This window comes from Ctenocephalides felis, unplaced genomic scaffold (assembly GCF_003426905.1).
Source record: "Ctenocephalides felis isolate EL2017-DRISC unplaced genomic scaffold, ASM342690v1 CF-g0.4_SCAFFOLD_01694, whole genome shotgun sequence".
Taxonomy (NCBI): domain Eukaryota; kingdom Metazoa; phylum Arthropoda; class Insecta; order Siphonaptera; family Pulicidae; genus Ctenocephalides; species Ctenocephalides felis.
In genome coordinates, this window is record NW_020537848.1 from 1 (window position 1) to 15262 (window position 15262).

A 15262-nucleotide genomic window follows, 5' to 3' on the forward strand; every position below is an offset into this window, starting at 1 on the left:
GATTGAAAGTTTTATAAAAAAAAACTTGAAATTGAAAAGTGAGGATGTGTTGGGATTGGAAGTTTGATAAAAAAAAAAACTTGAAATTGAAAAGTGAGGATATATTGAGATTGGAATAGTCATGTATTCTGATTGCTATTGAAAAAAAATTTAAAAAAAAAAAAAAAAAAAAAAATTGATATTGGAAGTTTTATAAAAAAAAAAAACTTGACATGAATAACAGTGAATGGAAAATAAATGAACGTCTTATGACAATAAAAGACTAAAAAATAAAAATTACAATGATTAAAAAAGAATTGCCAGTACTTTTGTCTCGATGTAAAAGCCCTCTTCGCACAAACGTAGGAAGGCGAATTTAGGTCCACTGATGGAACTGTAAACTTAACAATAATGTTTTTAGTCCGCCCCAGGGTACCGATTTAATTACCGGATTGCCATTACTTTTGTCTCGATGTAAGAGCGCCTATTCGCACGAACGTAGGCTGCCGAACTAACGTCCATACTGGCGGAACTAAACTTGTCAAAAGAAACGTTCTAGTTCGCTTCAGGATCCCGATATAATCAAGGACTCGATCATGAAACGCTAAATTCCCACAGACCTAGGTTGTGGAATTTGTTGGGATTACAAGGAAGAACTAAAGCGCTGACAACCCTGCATAATTAAATCATGAAATACTATATAAACTCAAGATAAAAACGAGACATCAAGATTACGGAAGCACAACTCCACGCCAGGGTCTGGATGTCCCATTCGCACAAACCTAGGTTGAGGAATTTGTTGGGATTACAAGGAAACTAAAGACCTGACAATTCTGCTTGAAGAGCAAAATTAAATCTTGAAATTGAATGAAAATTTAATGAAACAAAATAATGTCCGTTTGATCGATATCAAATTTAGGTTCTGAATTAAAATAACAAAAAAAAAATATATATATATATATATATATATATATATATATAACTAAGAAAATATATAGAACTTTATAAATACTATTTTATATTTACTATAAATACTAAATCTTTATCTTTAAAATTGGAATGAATTACAAAAATATAAACTATTGAATAGGTAGGGGTTTGTAGGAAAAGGAAAGGTTTTGAGAACAAAAAAGATAACACTCGAGAGTGCCAACTCGTATATTGCATGGCCATTATTATTATTTTTCAATTCTATACTTACAAACTAATACCTGAAAATCCCTACAGGGGCACTAAAAAGTGTGCCTGGCGTTTTTTTTTTTTGTATACGCTTATTTTGTATGCATTTTATATATTTCATAGCCATTATTATATTATTTCAATTCTATACGTATATACTAAGACGTGAAAATCCCTATAGCATTGTTCAAATATAGCTAAAAATTTGAATTCCCTACCTTTGTGTGAAACTCTTTGGAGTAGAGATCAGCAAACCTTCTCGCCAGGCTCTCCTCGATATCACCAATGTTTGGCCTGCTTTTTTATATAAACTGGAGCAAGTAAGTTTTGACCTAAAAATAATTTTAATGATTAGATTATGTATAACAAAATAGATATTATTTACTTTATTGAATGCAGTTGTTTTATTATTTTGAATTTTTAAGTTAATTATTTAAACTACATTCTTTAGTTGCAATTAAATTAATTAAATTTATTAAATAAAAAATAAAAATTAAATTTTGCTTTGAATTTGCAAAAACGAAAAGATACAGAAAAATTACAGAAAAAAATTATACAAAAACTGATTTAATTCATCAAAAGCAGTCAATTATTATGCTAATCTTATATATAAAAATGGAGCTCTCGATCAAATGATTCGCTAAAACTCGAAAACGGCTGAACCGATTTGGCCAGTCTTAGTCTTGAAAAATTCGTGCTAATCGGAGTAGGTTGTCGGAAAGGTGAGATATTATTTCAAAATCGCGTAGAAACTTTACATTTTTAATTTGAAAATTTGTGTAGAAGCGTAATTTGAATAAAACAATGGACTGTGGGGCTAATACGTCAAATGTCAAATGTTTTTAGGTAAATTTTAAGGTGAATATATATATATATATATATATATATATATATATATATATATATTGTGTTTGGGAAGTATTCGTTCTTTTTTAAAAATTTGCTGTTCTTTTTATCCTTTTAAATTTTTGCATTACTTGTCATTCCTTCTAAATTTGTCATTCCATCGTCAATATTCCTGCGCTTTTCACTTCTTAGTTTTTAAGTTTTTAATATATTATTATTAGTCATTAAGTAATTATTATTAATAAGTTATTAACTTCCCGTAGGGTAAGTTATTGTAATGGGCCGAAAATCGAGATTGAAAATTTTTACATTTCTCGACGTTTTGAAGGTTTCTGAACATTTTTAAGGGGCATACCTCAGACAAAATGGATGTGTGTGTGTGTGTGAGTGTGTATATATGTATGTTTACAATTTTCCACGTTTTACGGATCAACCGATTGAATGATGCATTTACCATTCGATTTCTATTGATAGGAAGATGTGCTGATTAGTTTTTGGCAAAGGCAAGTATATTTCATGGCCATTATTATTATTTTTCAATTCTACACTTATAAACTAAGACCTGAAAATCCCTACAGGTGCACTCAAAAGTGCCATTTTGCATATTGCATGTATATGATAAAAAAAATCTTACCTTTACAGCATCTTCGTTCATGTATCTTTTGTATTATAAGTAGAATTGTTCGACTGCTTGTAGTAATTTATCCGAGCTGGAGCATTCAGGCTTGTAGCAATAAGACGATATCATCACCTGAGAATGATATTCAAGGTTAGAGTTGATTGAAAATTTATATATATATATATATATATATATATATATATATATATATATATATATATTAATATTTATATATATGTGTGCGTGTGCATTTATAAATATATTTTGTATATGGCATGTTCATTAATTGTATATTTAAGTCATTTTGTATATTTCATGGCCATTATTATTATTTTTCAATTCTATACTTATAAACTAAGACCTGAAAATCCCTACAGGGGCACTAAAAAGTGTGCCTGGCGCTATTTTGTATGCATTTTGTATATTTCATGGCCATTATTATTATTTTTCAATTCTATACTTATAAACTAAGACCTGAAAATCCCTACAGGGGCACTAAAAAGTGTGCCTGGCGTTTTTTTGTAAACGCCTATTTTGTATGCATTTTGTATATTTCATGGCCATTATTATTATTTTTCAATTCTATACTTATAAACTAAGACCTGAAAATCCCTACAGGGGCACTAAAAAGTGTGCCTGGCGTTTTTTTTTGTAAACGCCTATTTTGTATGCATTTTGTATATTTCATGGCCATTATTATTATTTTTCAATTCTATACTTATAGACTAAGACCTGAAAATCCCTACAGGGGCACTAAAACGTGTGCCTGGCGTTTTTTTTGTAAACGCCTATTTTGTATGCATTATGTAAATTTCATGGCAATTATTATTATTTTTCAATTTCTATATTTAAGTCCTTAACTTATATACTAGATACTTAATTATTTATGTATACGCTTATTTTGTATATGGCATGTTCATTATTTGTATATTTAAGTCCTTAACTTATATACTAGGTACTTAATTATTTATGTATACGCCTATTTTGTATATGGCATGTTCATTATTTGTATATTTAAGTCCTCAACTTATATACTAGGTACTTAATTATTTATGTATACGCTTATTTTGTATATGGCATGTTCATTATTTGTATATTTAAGTCGTTAACTTATATACTAGGTACTTAATTATTTATGTATACGCATATTTTGTATATGGCATGTTCATTATTTGTATATTTAAGTCCTTAACTTATATACTAGGTACTTAATTATTTATGTATACGCTTATTTTGTATATCTCATGTTCATTATTTGTATATTTAAGTCCTTAACTTATATACTAGGTACTTAATTATTTATGTATACGCTTATTTTGTATATGGCATGCATGTTCATTATTTGTATATTTAAGTCCTTAACTAGGTGTTATCATTAAAACATGAATATTTGTACATTTGCACTCGTGAGAGCCTGACTTAATTATTTATGTATACGCTTATTTTGTATATGGCATGCATGTTCATTATTTGTATATTTAAGTCCTTAACTAGGTGTTATCATTAAAACATGAATATTTGTACATTTGCACTCGTGAGAGCCTGACTTAATTATTTATGTATACGCTTATTTTGTATATGGCATGCATGTTCATTATTTGTATATTTAAGTCCTTAACTAGGTGTTATCATTAAAACATGAATATTTGTACATTTGCACTCGTGAGTGCCTGACTTAATTATTTATGTATACGCTTATTTTGTATATGGCATGCATGTTCATTATTTGTATATTTAAGTTATTTTGTATATTTCATGGCCATTATTATTATTTTTCAATTCTATACTTATAAACTAAGACCTGAAAATCCCTACAGGTGCACTCAAAAGTGCCATTTTGCATATTGCATGTATATGATAAAAAAAATCTTACCTTTACAGCATCTTCGTTCATGTATCTTTTGTATTATAAGTAGAATTGTTCGACTGCTTGTAGTAATTTATCCGAGCTGGAGCATTCAGGCTTGTAGCAATAAGACGATATCATCACCTGAGAATGATATTCAAGGTTAGAGTTGATTGAAAATTTATATATATATATATATATATATATATATATATATATATATTAATATTTATATATATGTGTGCGTGTGCATTTATAAATATATTTTGTATATGGCATGTTCATTAATTGTATATTTAAGTCATTTTGTATATTTCATGGCCATTATTATTATTTTTCAATTCTATACTTATAAACTAAGACCTGAAAATCCCTACAGGGGCACTAAAAAGTGTGCCTGGCGTTTTTTTTTTTGTAAACGCCTATTTTGTATGCATTTTGTATATTTCATGGCCATTATTATTTTTCAATTCTATACTTATAAACTAAGACCTGAAAATCCCTACAGGGGCACTAAAAAGTGTGCCTGGCGCTATTTTGTATGCATTTTGTATATTTCATGGCCATTATTATTATTTTTCAATTCTATACTTATAAACTAAGACCTGAAAATCCCTACAGGGGCACTAAAAAGTGTGCCTGGCGTTTTTTTGTAAACGCCTATTTTGTGTGCATTTTGTATATTTCATGGCCATTATTATTATTTTTCAATTCTATACTTATAAACTAAGACCTGAAAATCCCTACAGGAGCACTAAAAAGTGTGCCTGGCGTTTTTTTTTGTAAACGCCTATTTTGTATGCATTTTGTATATTTCATGGCCATTATTATTATTTTTCAATTCTATACTTATAAACTAAAACCTGAAATCCCTACAGGGGCACTAAAACGTGTGCCTGGCGTTTTTTTTGTAAACGCCTATTTTGTATGCATTATGTAAATTTCATGGCCATTATTATTATTTTTCAATTTCTATATTTAAGTCCTTAACTTATATACTAGGTACTTAATTATTTATGTATACGCCTATTTTGTATATGGCATGTTCATTATTTGTATATTTAAGTCCTCAACTTATATACTAGGTACTTAATTATTTATGTATACGCTTATTTTGTATATGGCATGTTCATTATTTGTATATTTAAGTCGTTAACTTATATACTAGGTACTTAATTATTTATGTATACGCATATTTTGTATATGGCATGTTCATTATTTGCATATTTAAGTCCTTAACTTATATACTAGGTACTTAATTATTTATGTATACGCTTATTTTGTATATCTCATGTTCATTATTTGTATATTTAAGTCCTTAACTTATATACTAGGTACCTAATTATTCATGTATTATACGCATATTTTGTATATGGCATGTTCATTATTTGTATATTTAAGTCCTTAACTAGGTGTTATCATTAAAACATGAATATTTGTACATTTGCACTCGTGAGTGCCTGACTTAATTATTTATGTATACGCTTATTTTGTATATGGCATGCATGTTCATTATTTGTATATTTAAGTCCTTAACTAGGTGTTATCATTAAAACATGAATATTTGTACATTTGCACTCGTGAGTGCCTGACTTAATTATTTATGTATATGCTTATTTTGTGTATGGCATGCATGTGCATTATTTGTATATTTAAGTCCTTAACTTATATACTAGGTACTTAATTATTTATGTATACGCTTATTTTGTATATGGCATGCATGTTCATTATTTGTATATTTAAGTCCTTAACTAGGTGTTATCATTAAAACATGAATATTTGTACATTTGCACTCGTGAGAGCCTGACTTAATTATTTATGTATACGCTTATTTTGTATATGGCATGCATGTTCATTATTTGTATATTTAAGTCCTTAACTAGGTGTTATCATTAAAACATGAATATTTGTACATTTGCACTCGTGAGTGCCTGACTTAATTATTTATGTATACGCTTATTTTGTACAAGGCATGCATGTTCATTATTTGTATATTTAAGTCCTTAACTAGGTGTTATCATTAAAACATGAATATTTGTACATTTGCACTCGTGAGTGCCTGACTTAATTATTTATGTATACGCTTATTTTGTATATGGCATGCATGTTCATTATTTGTATATTTAAGTTATTTTGTATATTTCATGGCCATTATTATTATTTTTCAATTCTATACTTATAAACTAAGACCTGAAAATCCCTACAGGTGCACTCAAAAGTGCCATTTTGCATATTGCATGTATATGATGAAAAAAATCTTACCTTTACAGCATCTCCGTTCATGTATCTTTTGTATTATAAGTAGAATTGTTCGACTGCTTGTAGTAATTTATCCGAGCTGGAGCATTCAGGCTTGTAGCAATAAGACGATATCATCACCTGAGAATGATATTCAAGGTTAGAGTTGATTGAAAATTTATATATATATATACATATATATATATATTAATATTTATATATATGTGTGCGTGTGCATTTATAAATATATTTTGTATATGGCATGTTCATTAATTGTATATTTAAGTCATTTTGTATATTTCATGGCCATTATTATTATTTTTCAATTCTATACTTATAAACTAAGACCTGAAAATCCCTACAGGGGCACTAAAAAGTGTGCCTGGCGTTTTTTTTTTGTAAACGCCTATTTTGTATGCATTTTGTATATTTCATGGCCATTATTATTATTTTTCAATTCTATACTTATAAACTAAGACCTGAAAAACCCTACAGGGGCACTAAAAAGTGTGCCTGGCGCTATTTTGTATGCATTTTGTATATTTCATGGCCATTATTATTATTTTTCAATTCTATACTTATAAACTAAGACCTGAAAATCCCTACAGGGGCACTAAAAATTGTGCCTGGCGTTTTTTTGTAAACGCCTATTTTGTGTGCATTTTGTATATTTCATGGCCATTATTATTATTTTTCAATTCTATACTTATAAACTAAGACCTGAAAATCCCTACAGGGGCACTAAAAAGTGTGCCTGGCGTTTTTTTTTGTAAACGCCTATTTTGTATGCATTTTGTATATTTCATGGCCATTATTATTATTTTTCAATTCTATACTTATAAACTAAAACCTGAAAATCCCTACAGGGGCACTAAAACGTGTGCCTGGCGTTTTTTTTGTAAACGCCTATTTTGTATGCATTATGTAAATTTCATGGCCATTATTATTATTTTTCAATTTCTATATTTAAGTCCTTAACTTATATACTAGGTACTTAATTATTTATGTATACGCCTATTTTGTATATGGCATGTTCATTATTTGTATATTTAAGTCCTCAACTTATATACTAGGTACTTAATTATTTATGTATACGCTTATTTTGTATATGGCATGTTCATTATTTGTATATTTAAGTCGTTAACTTATATACTAGGTACTTAATTATTTATGTATACGCATATTTTGTATATGGCATGTTCATTATTTGTATATTTAAGTCCTTAACTTATATACTAGGTACTTAATTATTTATGTATACGCTGATTTTATATATGGCATGTAAATTATTCGTATATTTAAGTCCTTAACTTATATACTGGGGTGTTATCTCTAAGACCTGAATAACCGTACATTTGCACACGTGAGTGCCCGATTTAATTATTTATGTATACGCTTATTTTGTATATGGCATGTTCATTATTCGTATATTTAAGTCCTTAACTTATATACTGGGGTGTTATCTCTAAGACCTGAATAACCGTACATTTGCACACGTGAGTGCCCGATTTAATTATTTATGTATACGCTTATTTTGTATATGGCATGTTCATTATTTGTATATTTAAGTCGTTAACTTATATACTAGGTACTTAATTATTTATGTATACGCATATTTTGTATATGGCATGTTCATTATTTGTATATTTAAGTCCTTAACTTATATACTAGGTACTTAATTATTTATGTATACGCTTATTTTGTATATGGCATGTTCATTATTTGTATATTTAAGTCCTTAACTAGGTGTTATCATTAAAACATGAATATTTGTACATTTGCACTCGTGAGTGCCTGACTTAATTATTTATGTATACGCTTATTTTGTATATGGCATGCATGTTCATTATTTGTATATTTAAGTCCTTAACTAAGTGTTATTCTTAAAACATGAATATTTGTACATTTGCACTCGTGAGTGCCTGACTTAATTATTTATGTATACGCTTATTTTGTATATGGCATGCATGTTCATTATTTGTATATTTAAGTCCTTAACTAGGTGTTATCATTAAAACATGAATATTTGTACATTTGCACTCGTGAGAGCCTGACTTAATTATTTATGTATACGCTTATTTTGTATATGGCATGCATGTTCATTATTTGTATATTTAAGTCCTTAACTAGGTGTTATCATTAAAACATGAATATTTGTACATTTGCACTCGTGAGAGCCTGACTTAATTATTTATGTATACGCTTATTTTGTATATGGCATGCATGTTCATTATTTGTATATTTAAGTTATTTTGTATATTTCATGGCCATTATTATTATTTTTCAATTCTATACTTATAAACAAAGACCTGAAAATCCCTACAGGTGCACTCAAAAGTGCCATTTTGCATATTGCATGTATATGATAAAAAAAATCTTACCTTTACAGCATCTTCGTTCATGTATCTTTTGTATTATAAGTAGAATTGTTCAACTGCTTGCAGTAATTTATCCGAGCTGGAGCATTCAGGCTTGTAGCAATAAGACGTTATCATCACCTGAGAATGATATTCAAGGTTAGAGTTGATTGAAAATTTATATATATATATATATATATATATATATATATATATATATATAATATATATTAATATTTATATATATGTGTGCGTGTGCATTTATAAATATATTTTGTATATGGCATGTTCATTATTCGTATATTTAAGTCCTTAACTTATATACTGGGGTGTTATTTCTAAGACCTGAATAACCGTAAATTTGCACACGTGAGTGCCCGACTTAATTATTTATGTATACGCTTATTTTGTATGTTTGTACTTAATTATTTATGTATACGCTTATTTTGTATATGGCATGCATGTTCATTATTTGTATATTTAAGTCCTTAACTTATATACTAGGTACTTAATTATTTATGTATACGCTGATTTTATATATGGCATGTAAATTATTCGTATATTTAAGTGCTTAACTTATATACTGGGGTGTTATCTCTAAGACCTGAATAACCGTACATTTGCAAACGTGAGTGCCCGACTTAATTATTTATGTATACGCTTATTTTGTATATGGCATGTAAATTATTCGTATATTTAAGTCCTTAACTTATATACTGGGGTGTTATCTCTAAGACCTGAATAACCGTACATTTGCACACGTGAGTGCCCGACTTAATTATTTATGTATACGCTTATTTTGTATATGGCATGTTCATTATTCGTATATTTAAGTCCTTAACCTATATACTGGGGTGTTATCTCTAAGACCTGAATAACCGTACATTTGCAAACGTGAGTGCCCGACTTAATTATTTATGTATACGCTTATTTTGTATATGGCATGTAAATTATTCGTATATTTAAGTCCTTAACTTATATACTGGGGTGTTATCTCTAAGACCTGAATAACCGTACATTTGCACACGTGAGTGCCCGACTTAATTATTTATGTATACGCTTATTTTGTATATGGCATGTTCATTATTCGTATATTTAAGTCCTTAACCTATATACTGGGGTGTTATCTCTAAGACCTGAATAACCGTACATTTGCACACGTGAGTGCCCGACTTAATTATTTATGTATACGCTTATTTTGTATATGGCATGTTCATTATTCGTATATTTAAGTCCTTAACTTATATACTGGGGTGTTATCTCTAAGACCTGAATAACCGTACATTTGCACACGTGAGTGCCCGACTTAATTATTTATGTATACGCTTATTTTGTATATGGCATGTTCATTATTCGTATATTTAAGTCCTTAACCTATATGCTGGGGTGTTATCTCTAAGACCTGAATAACCGTACATTTGCACACGGGGATGCCTTACTTAATTATTTGTTTATTTTTCATGCATCTTGTTAATAGCACTTATATAGTTATATACAAATTATTATTGCTGAAAAATATTGAAAAGTGAGGATGTGCTGGGATTGAAAGTTTTATAAAAAAAAACTTGAAATTGAAAAGTGAGGATGTGTTGGGATTGGAAGTTTTATAAAAAAAAAAACTTGAAATTGAAAAGTGAGGATATATTGAGATTGGAATAGTCATGTATTCTGATTGCTATTGAAAATAAAAATTTAAAATAAAAAAAAAAAAAAAATTAAATATTGGAAGTTTTATAAAAAAAAAAAAACTTGACATGAATAACAGTGAATGGAAAATAAATGAACGTCTTATGACAATAAAAGACTAAAAAATAAAAATTACAATGATTAAAAAAGAATTGCCAGTACTTTTGTCTCGATGTAAAAGCCCTCTTCGCACAAACGTAGGAAGGCGAATTTAGGTCCACTGATGGAACTGTAAACTTAACAATAATGTTTTTAGTCCGCCCCAGGGTACCGATTTAATTACCGGATTGCCATTACTTTTGTCTCGATGTAAGAGCGCCTATTCGCACGAACGTAGGCTGCCGAACTAACGTCCATACTGGCGGAACTAAACTTGTCAAAAGAAACGTTCTAGTTCGCTTCAGGATCCCGATATAATCAAGGACTCGATCATGAAACGCTAAATTCCCACAGACCTAGGTTGTGGAATTTGTTGGGATTACAAGGAAGAACTAAAGCGCTGACAACCCTGCATAATTAAATCATGAAATACTATATAAACTCAAGATAAAAACGAGACATCAAGATTACGGAAGCACAACTCCACGCCAGGGTCTGGATGTCCCATTCGCACAAACCTAGGTTGAGGAATTTGTTGGGATTACAAGGAAACTAAAGACCTGACAATTCTGCTTGAAGAGCAAAATTAAATCTTGAAATTGAATGAAAATTTAATGAAACAAAATAATGTCCGTTTGATCGATATCAAATTTAGGTTCTGAATTAAAATAACAAAAAAAAAATATATATATATATATATATAACTAAGAAAATATATAGAACTTTATAAATACTATTTTATATTTACTATAAATACTAAATCTTTATCTTTAAAATTGGAATGAATTACAAAAATATAAACTATTGAATAGGTAGGGGTTTGTAGGGAAAGGAAAGGTTTTGAGAACAAAAAGATAACACTCGAGAGTGCCAACTCGTATATTGCATGGCCATTATTATTATTTTTCAATTCTATACTTACAAACTAATACCTGAAAATCCCTACAGGGGCACTAAAAAGTGTGCCTGGCGTTTTTTTTTTTGTATACGCTTATTTTGTATGCATTTTATATATTTCATAGCCATTATTATATTATTTCAATTCTATACGTATATACTAAGACGTGAAAATCCCTATAGCATTGTTCAAATATAGCTAAAAATTTGAATTCCCTACCTTTGTGTGAAACTCTTTGGAGTAGAGATCAGCAAACCTTCTCGCCAGGCTCTCCTCGATATCACCAATGTTTGGCCTGCTTTTTTATATAAACTGGAGCAAGTAAGTTTTGACCTAAAATAATTTTAATGATTAGATTATGTATAACAAAATAGATATTATTTACTTTATTGAATGCAGTTGTTTTATTATTTTGAATTTTTAAGTTAATTATTTAAACTACATTCTTTAGTTGCAATTAAATTAATTAAATTTATTAAATAAAAAATAAAAATTAAATTTTGCTTTGAATTTGCAAAAACGAAAAGATACAGAAAAATTACAGAAAAAAATTATACAAAAACTGATTTAATTCATCAAAAGCAGTCAATTATTATGCTAATCTTATATATAAAAATGGAGCTCTCGATCAAATGATTCGCTAAAACTCGAAAACGGCTGAACCGATTTGGCCAGTCTTAGTCTTGAAAAATTCGTGCTAATCGGAGTAGGTTGTCGGAAAGGTGAGATATTATTTCAAAATCGCGTAGAAACTTTACATTTTTAATTTGAAAATTTGTGTAGAAGCGTAATTTGAATAAAACAATGGACGGTGGGGCTAATACGTCAAATGTCAAATGTTTTTAGGTAAATTTTAAGGTGAATATATATATATATATATATATATATTGTGTTTGGGAAGTATTCGTTCTTTTTTAAAAATTTGCTGTTCTTTTTATCCTTTTAAATTTTTGCATTACTTGTCATTCCTTCTAAATTTGTCATTCCATCGTCAATATTCCTGCGCTTTTCACTTCTTAGTTTTTAAGTTTTTAATATATTATTATTAGTCATTAAGTAATTATTATTAATAAGTTATTAACTTCCCGTAGGGTAAGTTATTGTAATGGGCCGAAAATCGAGATTGAAAATTTTTACATTTCTCGACGTTTTGAAGGTTTCTGAACATTTTTAAGGGGCATACCTCAGACAAAATGGATGTGTGTGTGTGTGAGTGTGTATATATGTATGTTTACAATTTTCCACGTTTTACGGATCAACCGATTGAATGATGCATTTACCATTCGATTTCTATTGATAGGAAGATGTGCTGATTAGTTTTTGGCAAAGGCAAGTATATTTCATGGCCATTATTATTATTTTTCAATTCTACACTTATAAACTAAGACCTGAAAATCCCTACAGGTGCACTCAAAAGTGCCATTTTGCATATTGCATGTATATGATAAAAAAAATCTTACCTTTACAGCATCTTCGTTCATGTATCTTTTGTATTATAAGTAGAATTGTTCGACTGCTTGTAGTAATTTATCCGAGCTGGAGCATTCAGGCTTGTAGCAATAAGACGATATCATCACCTGAGAATGATATTCAAGGTTAGAGTTGATTGAAAATTTATATATATATATATATATATATACATATATATATATATTAATATTTATATATATGTGTGCGTGTGCATTTATAAATATATTTTGTATATGGCATGTTCATTAATTGTATATTTAAGTCATTTTGTATATTTCATGGCCATTATTATTATTTTTCAATTATATACTTATAAACTAAGACCTGAAAATCCCTACAGGGGCACTAAAAAGTGTGCCTGGCGTTTTTTTTTGTAAACGCCTATTTTGTATGCATTTTGTATATTTCATGGCCATTATTATTATTTTTCAATTCTATACTTATAAACTAAGACCTGAAAATCCCTACAGGGGCACTAAAAAGTGTGCCTGGCGCTATTTTGTATGCATTTTGTATATTTCATGGCCATTATTATTATTTTTCAATTCTATACTTATAAACTAAGACCTGAAAATCCCTACAGGGGCACTAAAAAGTGTGCCTGGCGTTTTTTTGTAAACGCCTATTTTGTGTGCATTTTGTATATTTCATGACCATTATTATTATTTTTCAATTCTATACTTATAAACTAAGACCTGAAAATCCCTACAGGGGCACTAAAAAGTGTGCCTGGCGTTTTTTTTTTGTAAACGCCTATTTTGTATGCATTTTGTATATTTCATGGCCATTATTATTTTTTTCAATTCTATACTTATAAACTAAAACCTGAAATCCCTACAGGGGCACTAAAACGTGTGCCTGGCGTTTTTTTTGTAAACGCCTATTTTGTATGCATTATGTAAATTTCATGGCCATTATTATTATTTTTTCAATTTCTATATTTAAGTCCTTAACTTATATACTAGGTACTTAATTATTTATGTATACGCCTATTTTGTATATGGCATGTTCATTATTTGTATATTTAAGTCCTCAACTTATATACTAGGTACTTAATTATTTATGTATACGCTTATTTTGTATATGGCATGTTCATTATTTGTATATTTAAGTCGTTAACTTATATACTAGGTACTTAATTATTTATGTATACGCATATTTGTATATGGCATGTTCATTATTTGTATATTTAAGTCCTTAACTTATATACTAGGTACTTAATTATTTATGTATACGCTTATTTGTATATCTCATGTTCATTATTTGTATATTTAAGTCCTTAACTTATATACTAGGTACCTAATTATTCATGTATTATACGCATATTTTGTATATGGCATGTTCATCATTTGTATATTTAAGTCCTTAACTAGTGTTATCATTAAAACATGAATATTTGTACATTTGCACTCGTGAGTGCCTGACTTAATTATTTTATGTATACGCTTATTTTGTATATGGCATGCATGTTCATTATTTGTATATTTAAGTCCTTAACTAGGTGTTATCATTAAAACATGAATATTTGTACATTTGCACTCGTGAGTGCCTGACTTAATTATTTATGTATATGCTTATTTTGTGTATGGCATGCATGTGCATTATTTGTATATTTAAGTCCTTAACTTATATACTAGGTACTTAATTTTATTTATTATACGCTTATTTTGTATATGGCATGCATGTTCATTATTTGTATATTTAAGTCCTTAACTAGGTGTTATCATTAAAACATGAATATTTGTACATTTGCACTCGTGAGAGCCTGACTTAATTATTTATGTATACGCTTATTTTGTATATGGCATGCATGTTCATTATTTGTATATTTAAGTTATTTTGTATATTTCATGGCCATTATTATTATTTTTCAATTCTATACTTATAAACAAAGACCTGAAAATCCCTACAGGTGCACTCAAAAGTGCCATTTTGCATATTGCATGTATATGATAAAAAAAATCTTACTTTACAGCATCTTCGTTCATGATCTTTTTGTATTATAATAGAATTGTTCCACTGCTTGCAGTAATTTATCCGAGCTG

General features: G+C 28.7%; 1 long non-coding RNA gene across 2 annotated transcripts; it reads right to left on the minus strand.

Annotated features, from left to right (window-relative positions):
- Window positions 1–1427: 1427 nt before the first annotated feature.
- Window positions 1428–13376, minus strand: LOC113374297. Of its 2 annotated transcripts, XR_003366976.1 has the most exons (7): window positions 13208–13376; window positions 11967–12080; window positions 9089–9205; window positions 6732–6848; window positions 4497–4613; window positions 2639–2755; window positions 1428–1490 (listed from the first exon to the last, which is right to left on the minus strand). It is a non-coding gene; the product is annotated as an uncharacterized LOC113374297 (long non-coding RNA). The 2 variants fall into 2 exon arrangements; XR_003366975.1 differs by lacking the exon at window positions 11967–12080 and having other exon boundaries at window positions 13208–13371.
- Between the last annotated feature and the right edge of the window lie 1886 nt (window positions 13377–15262).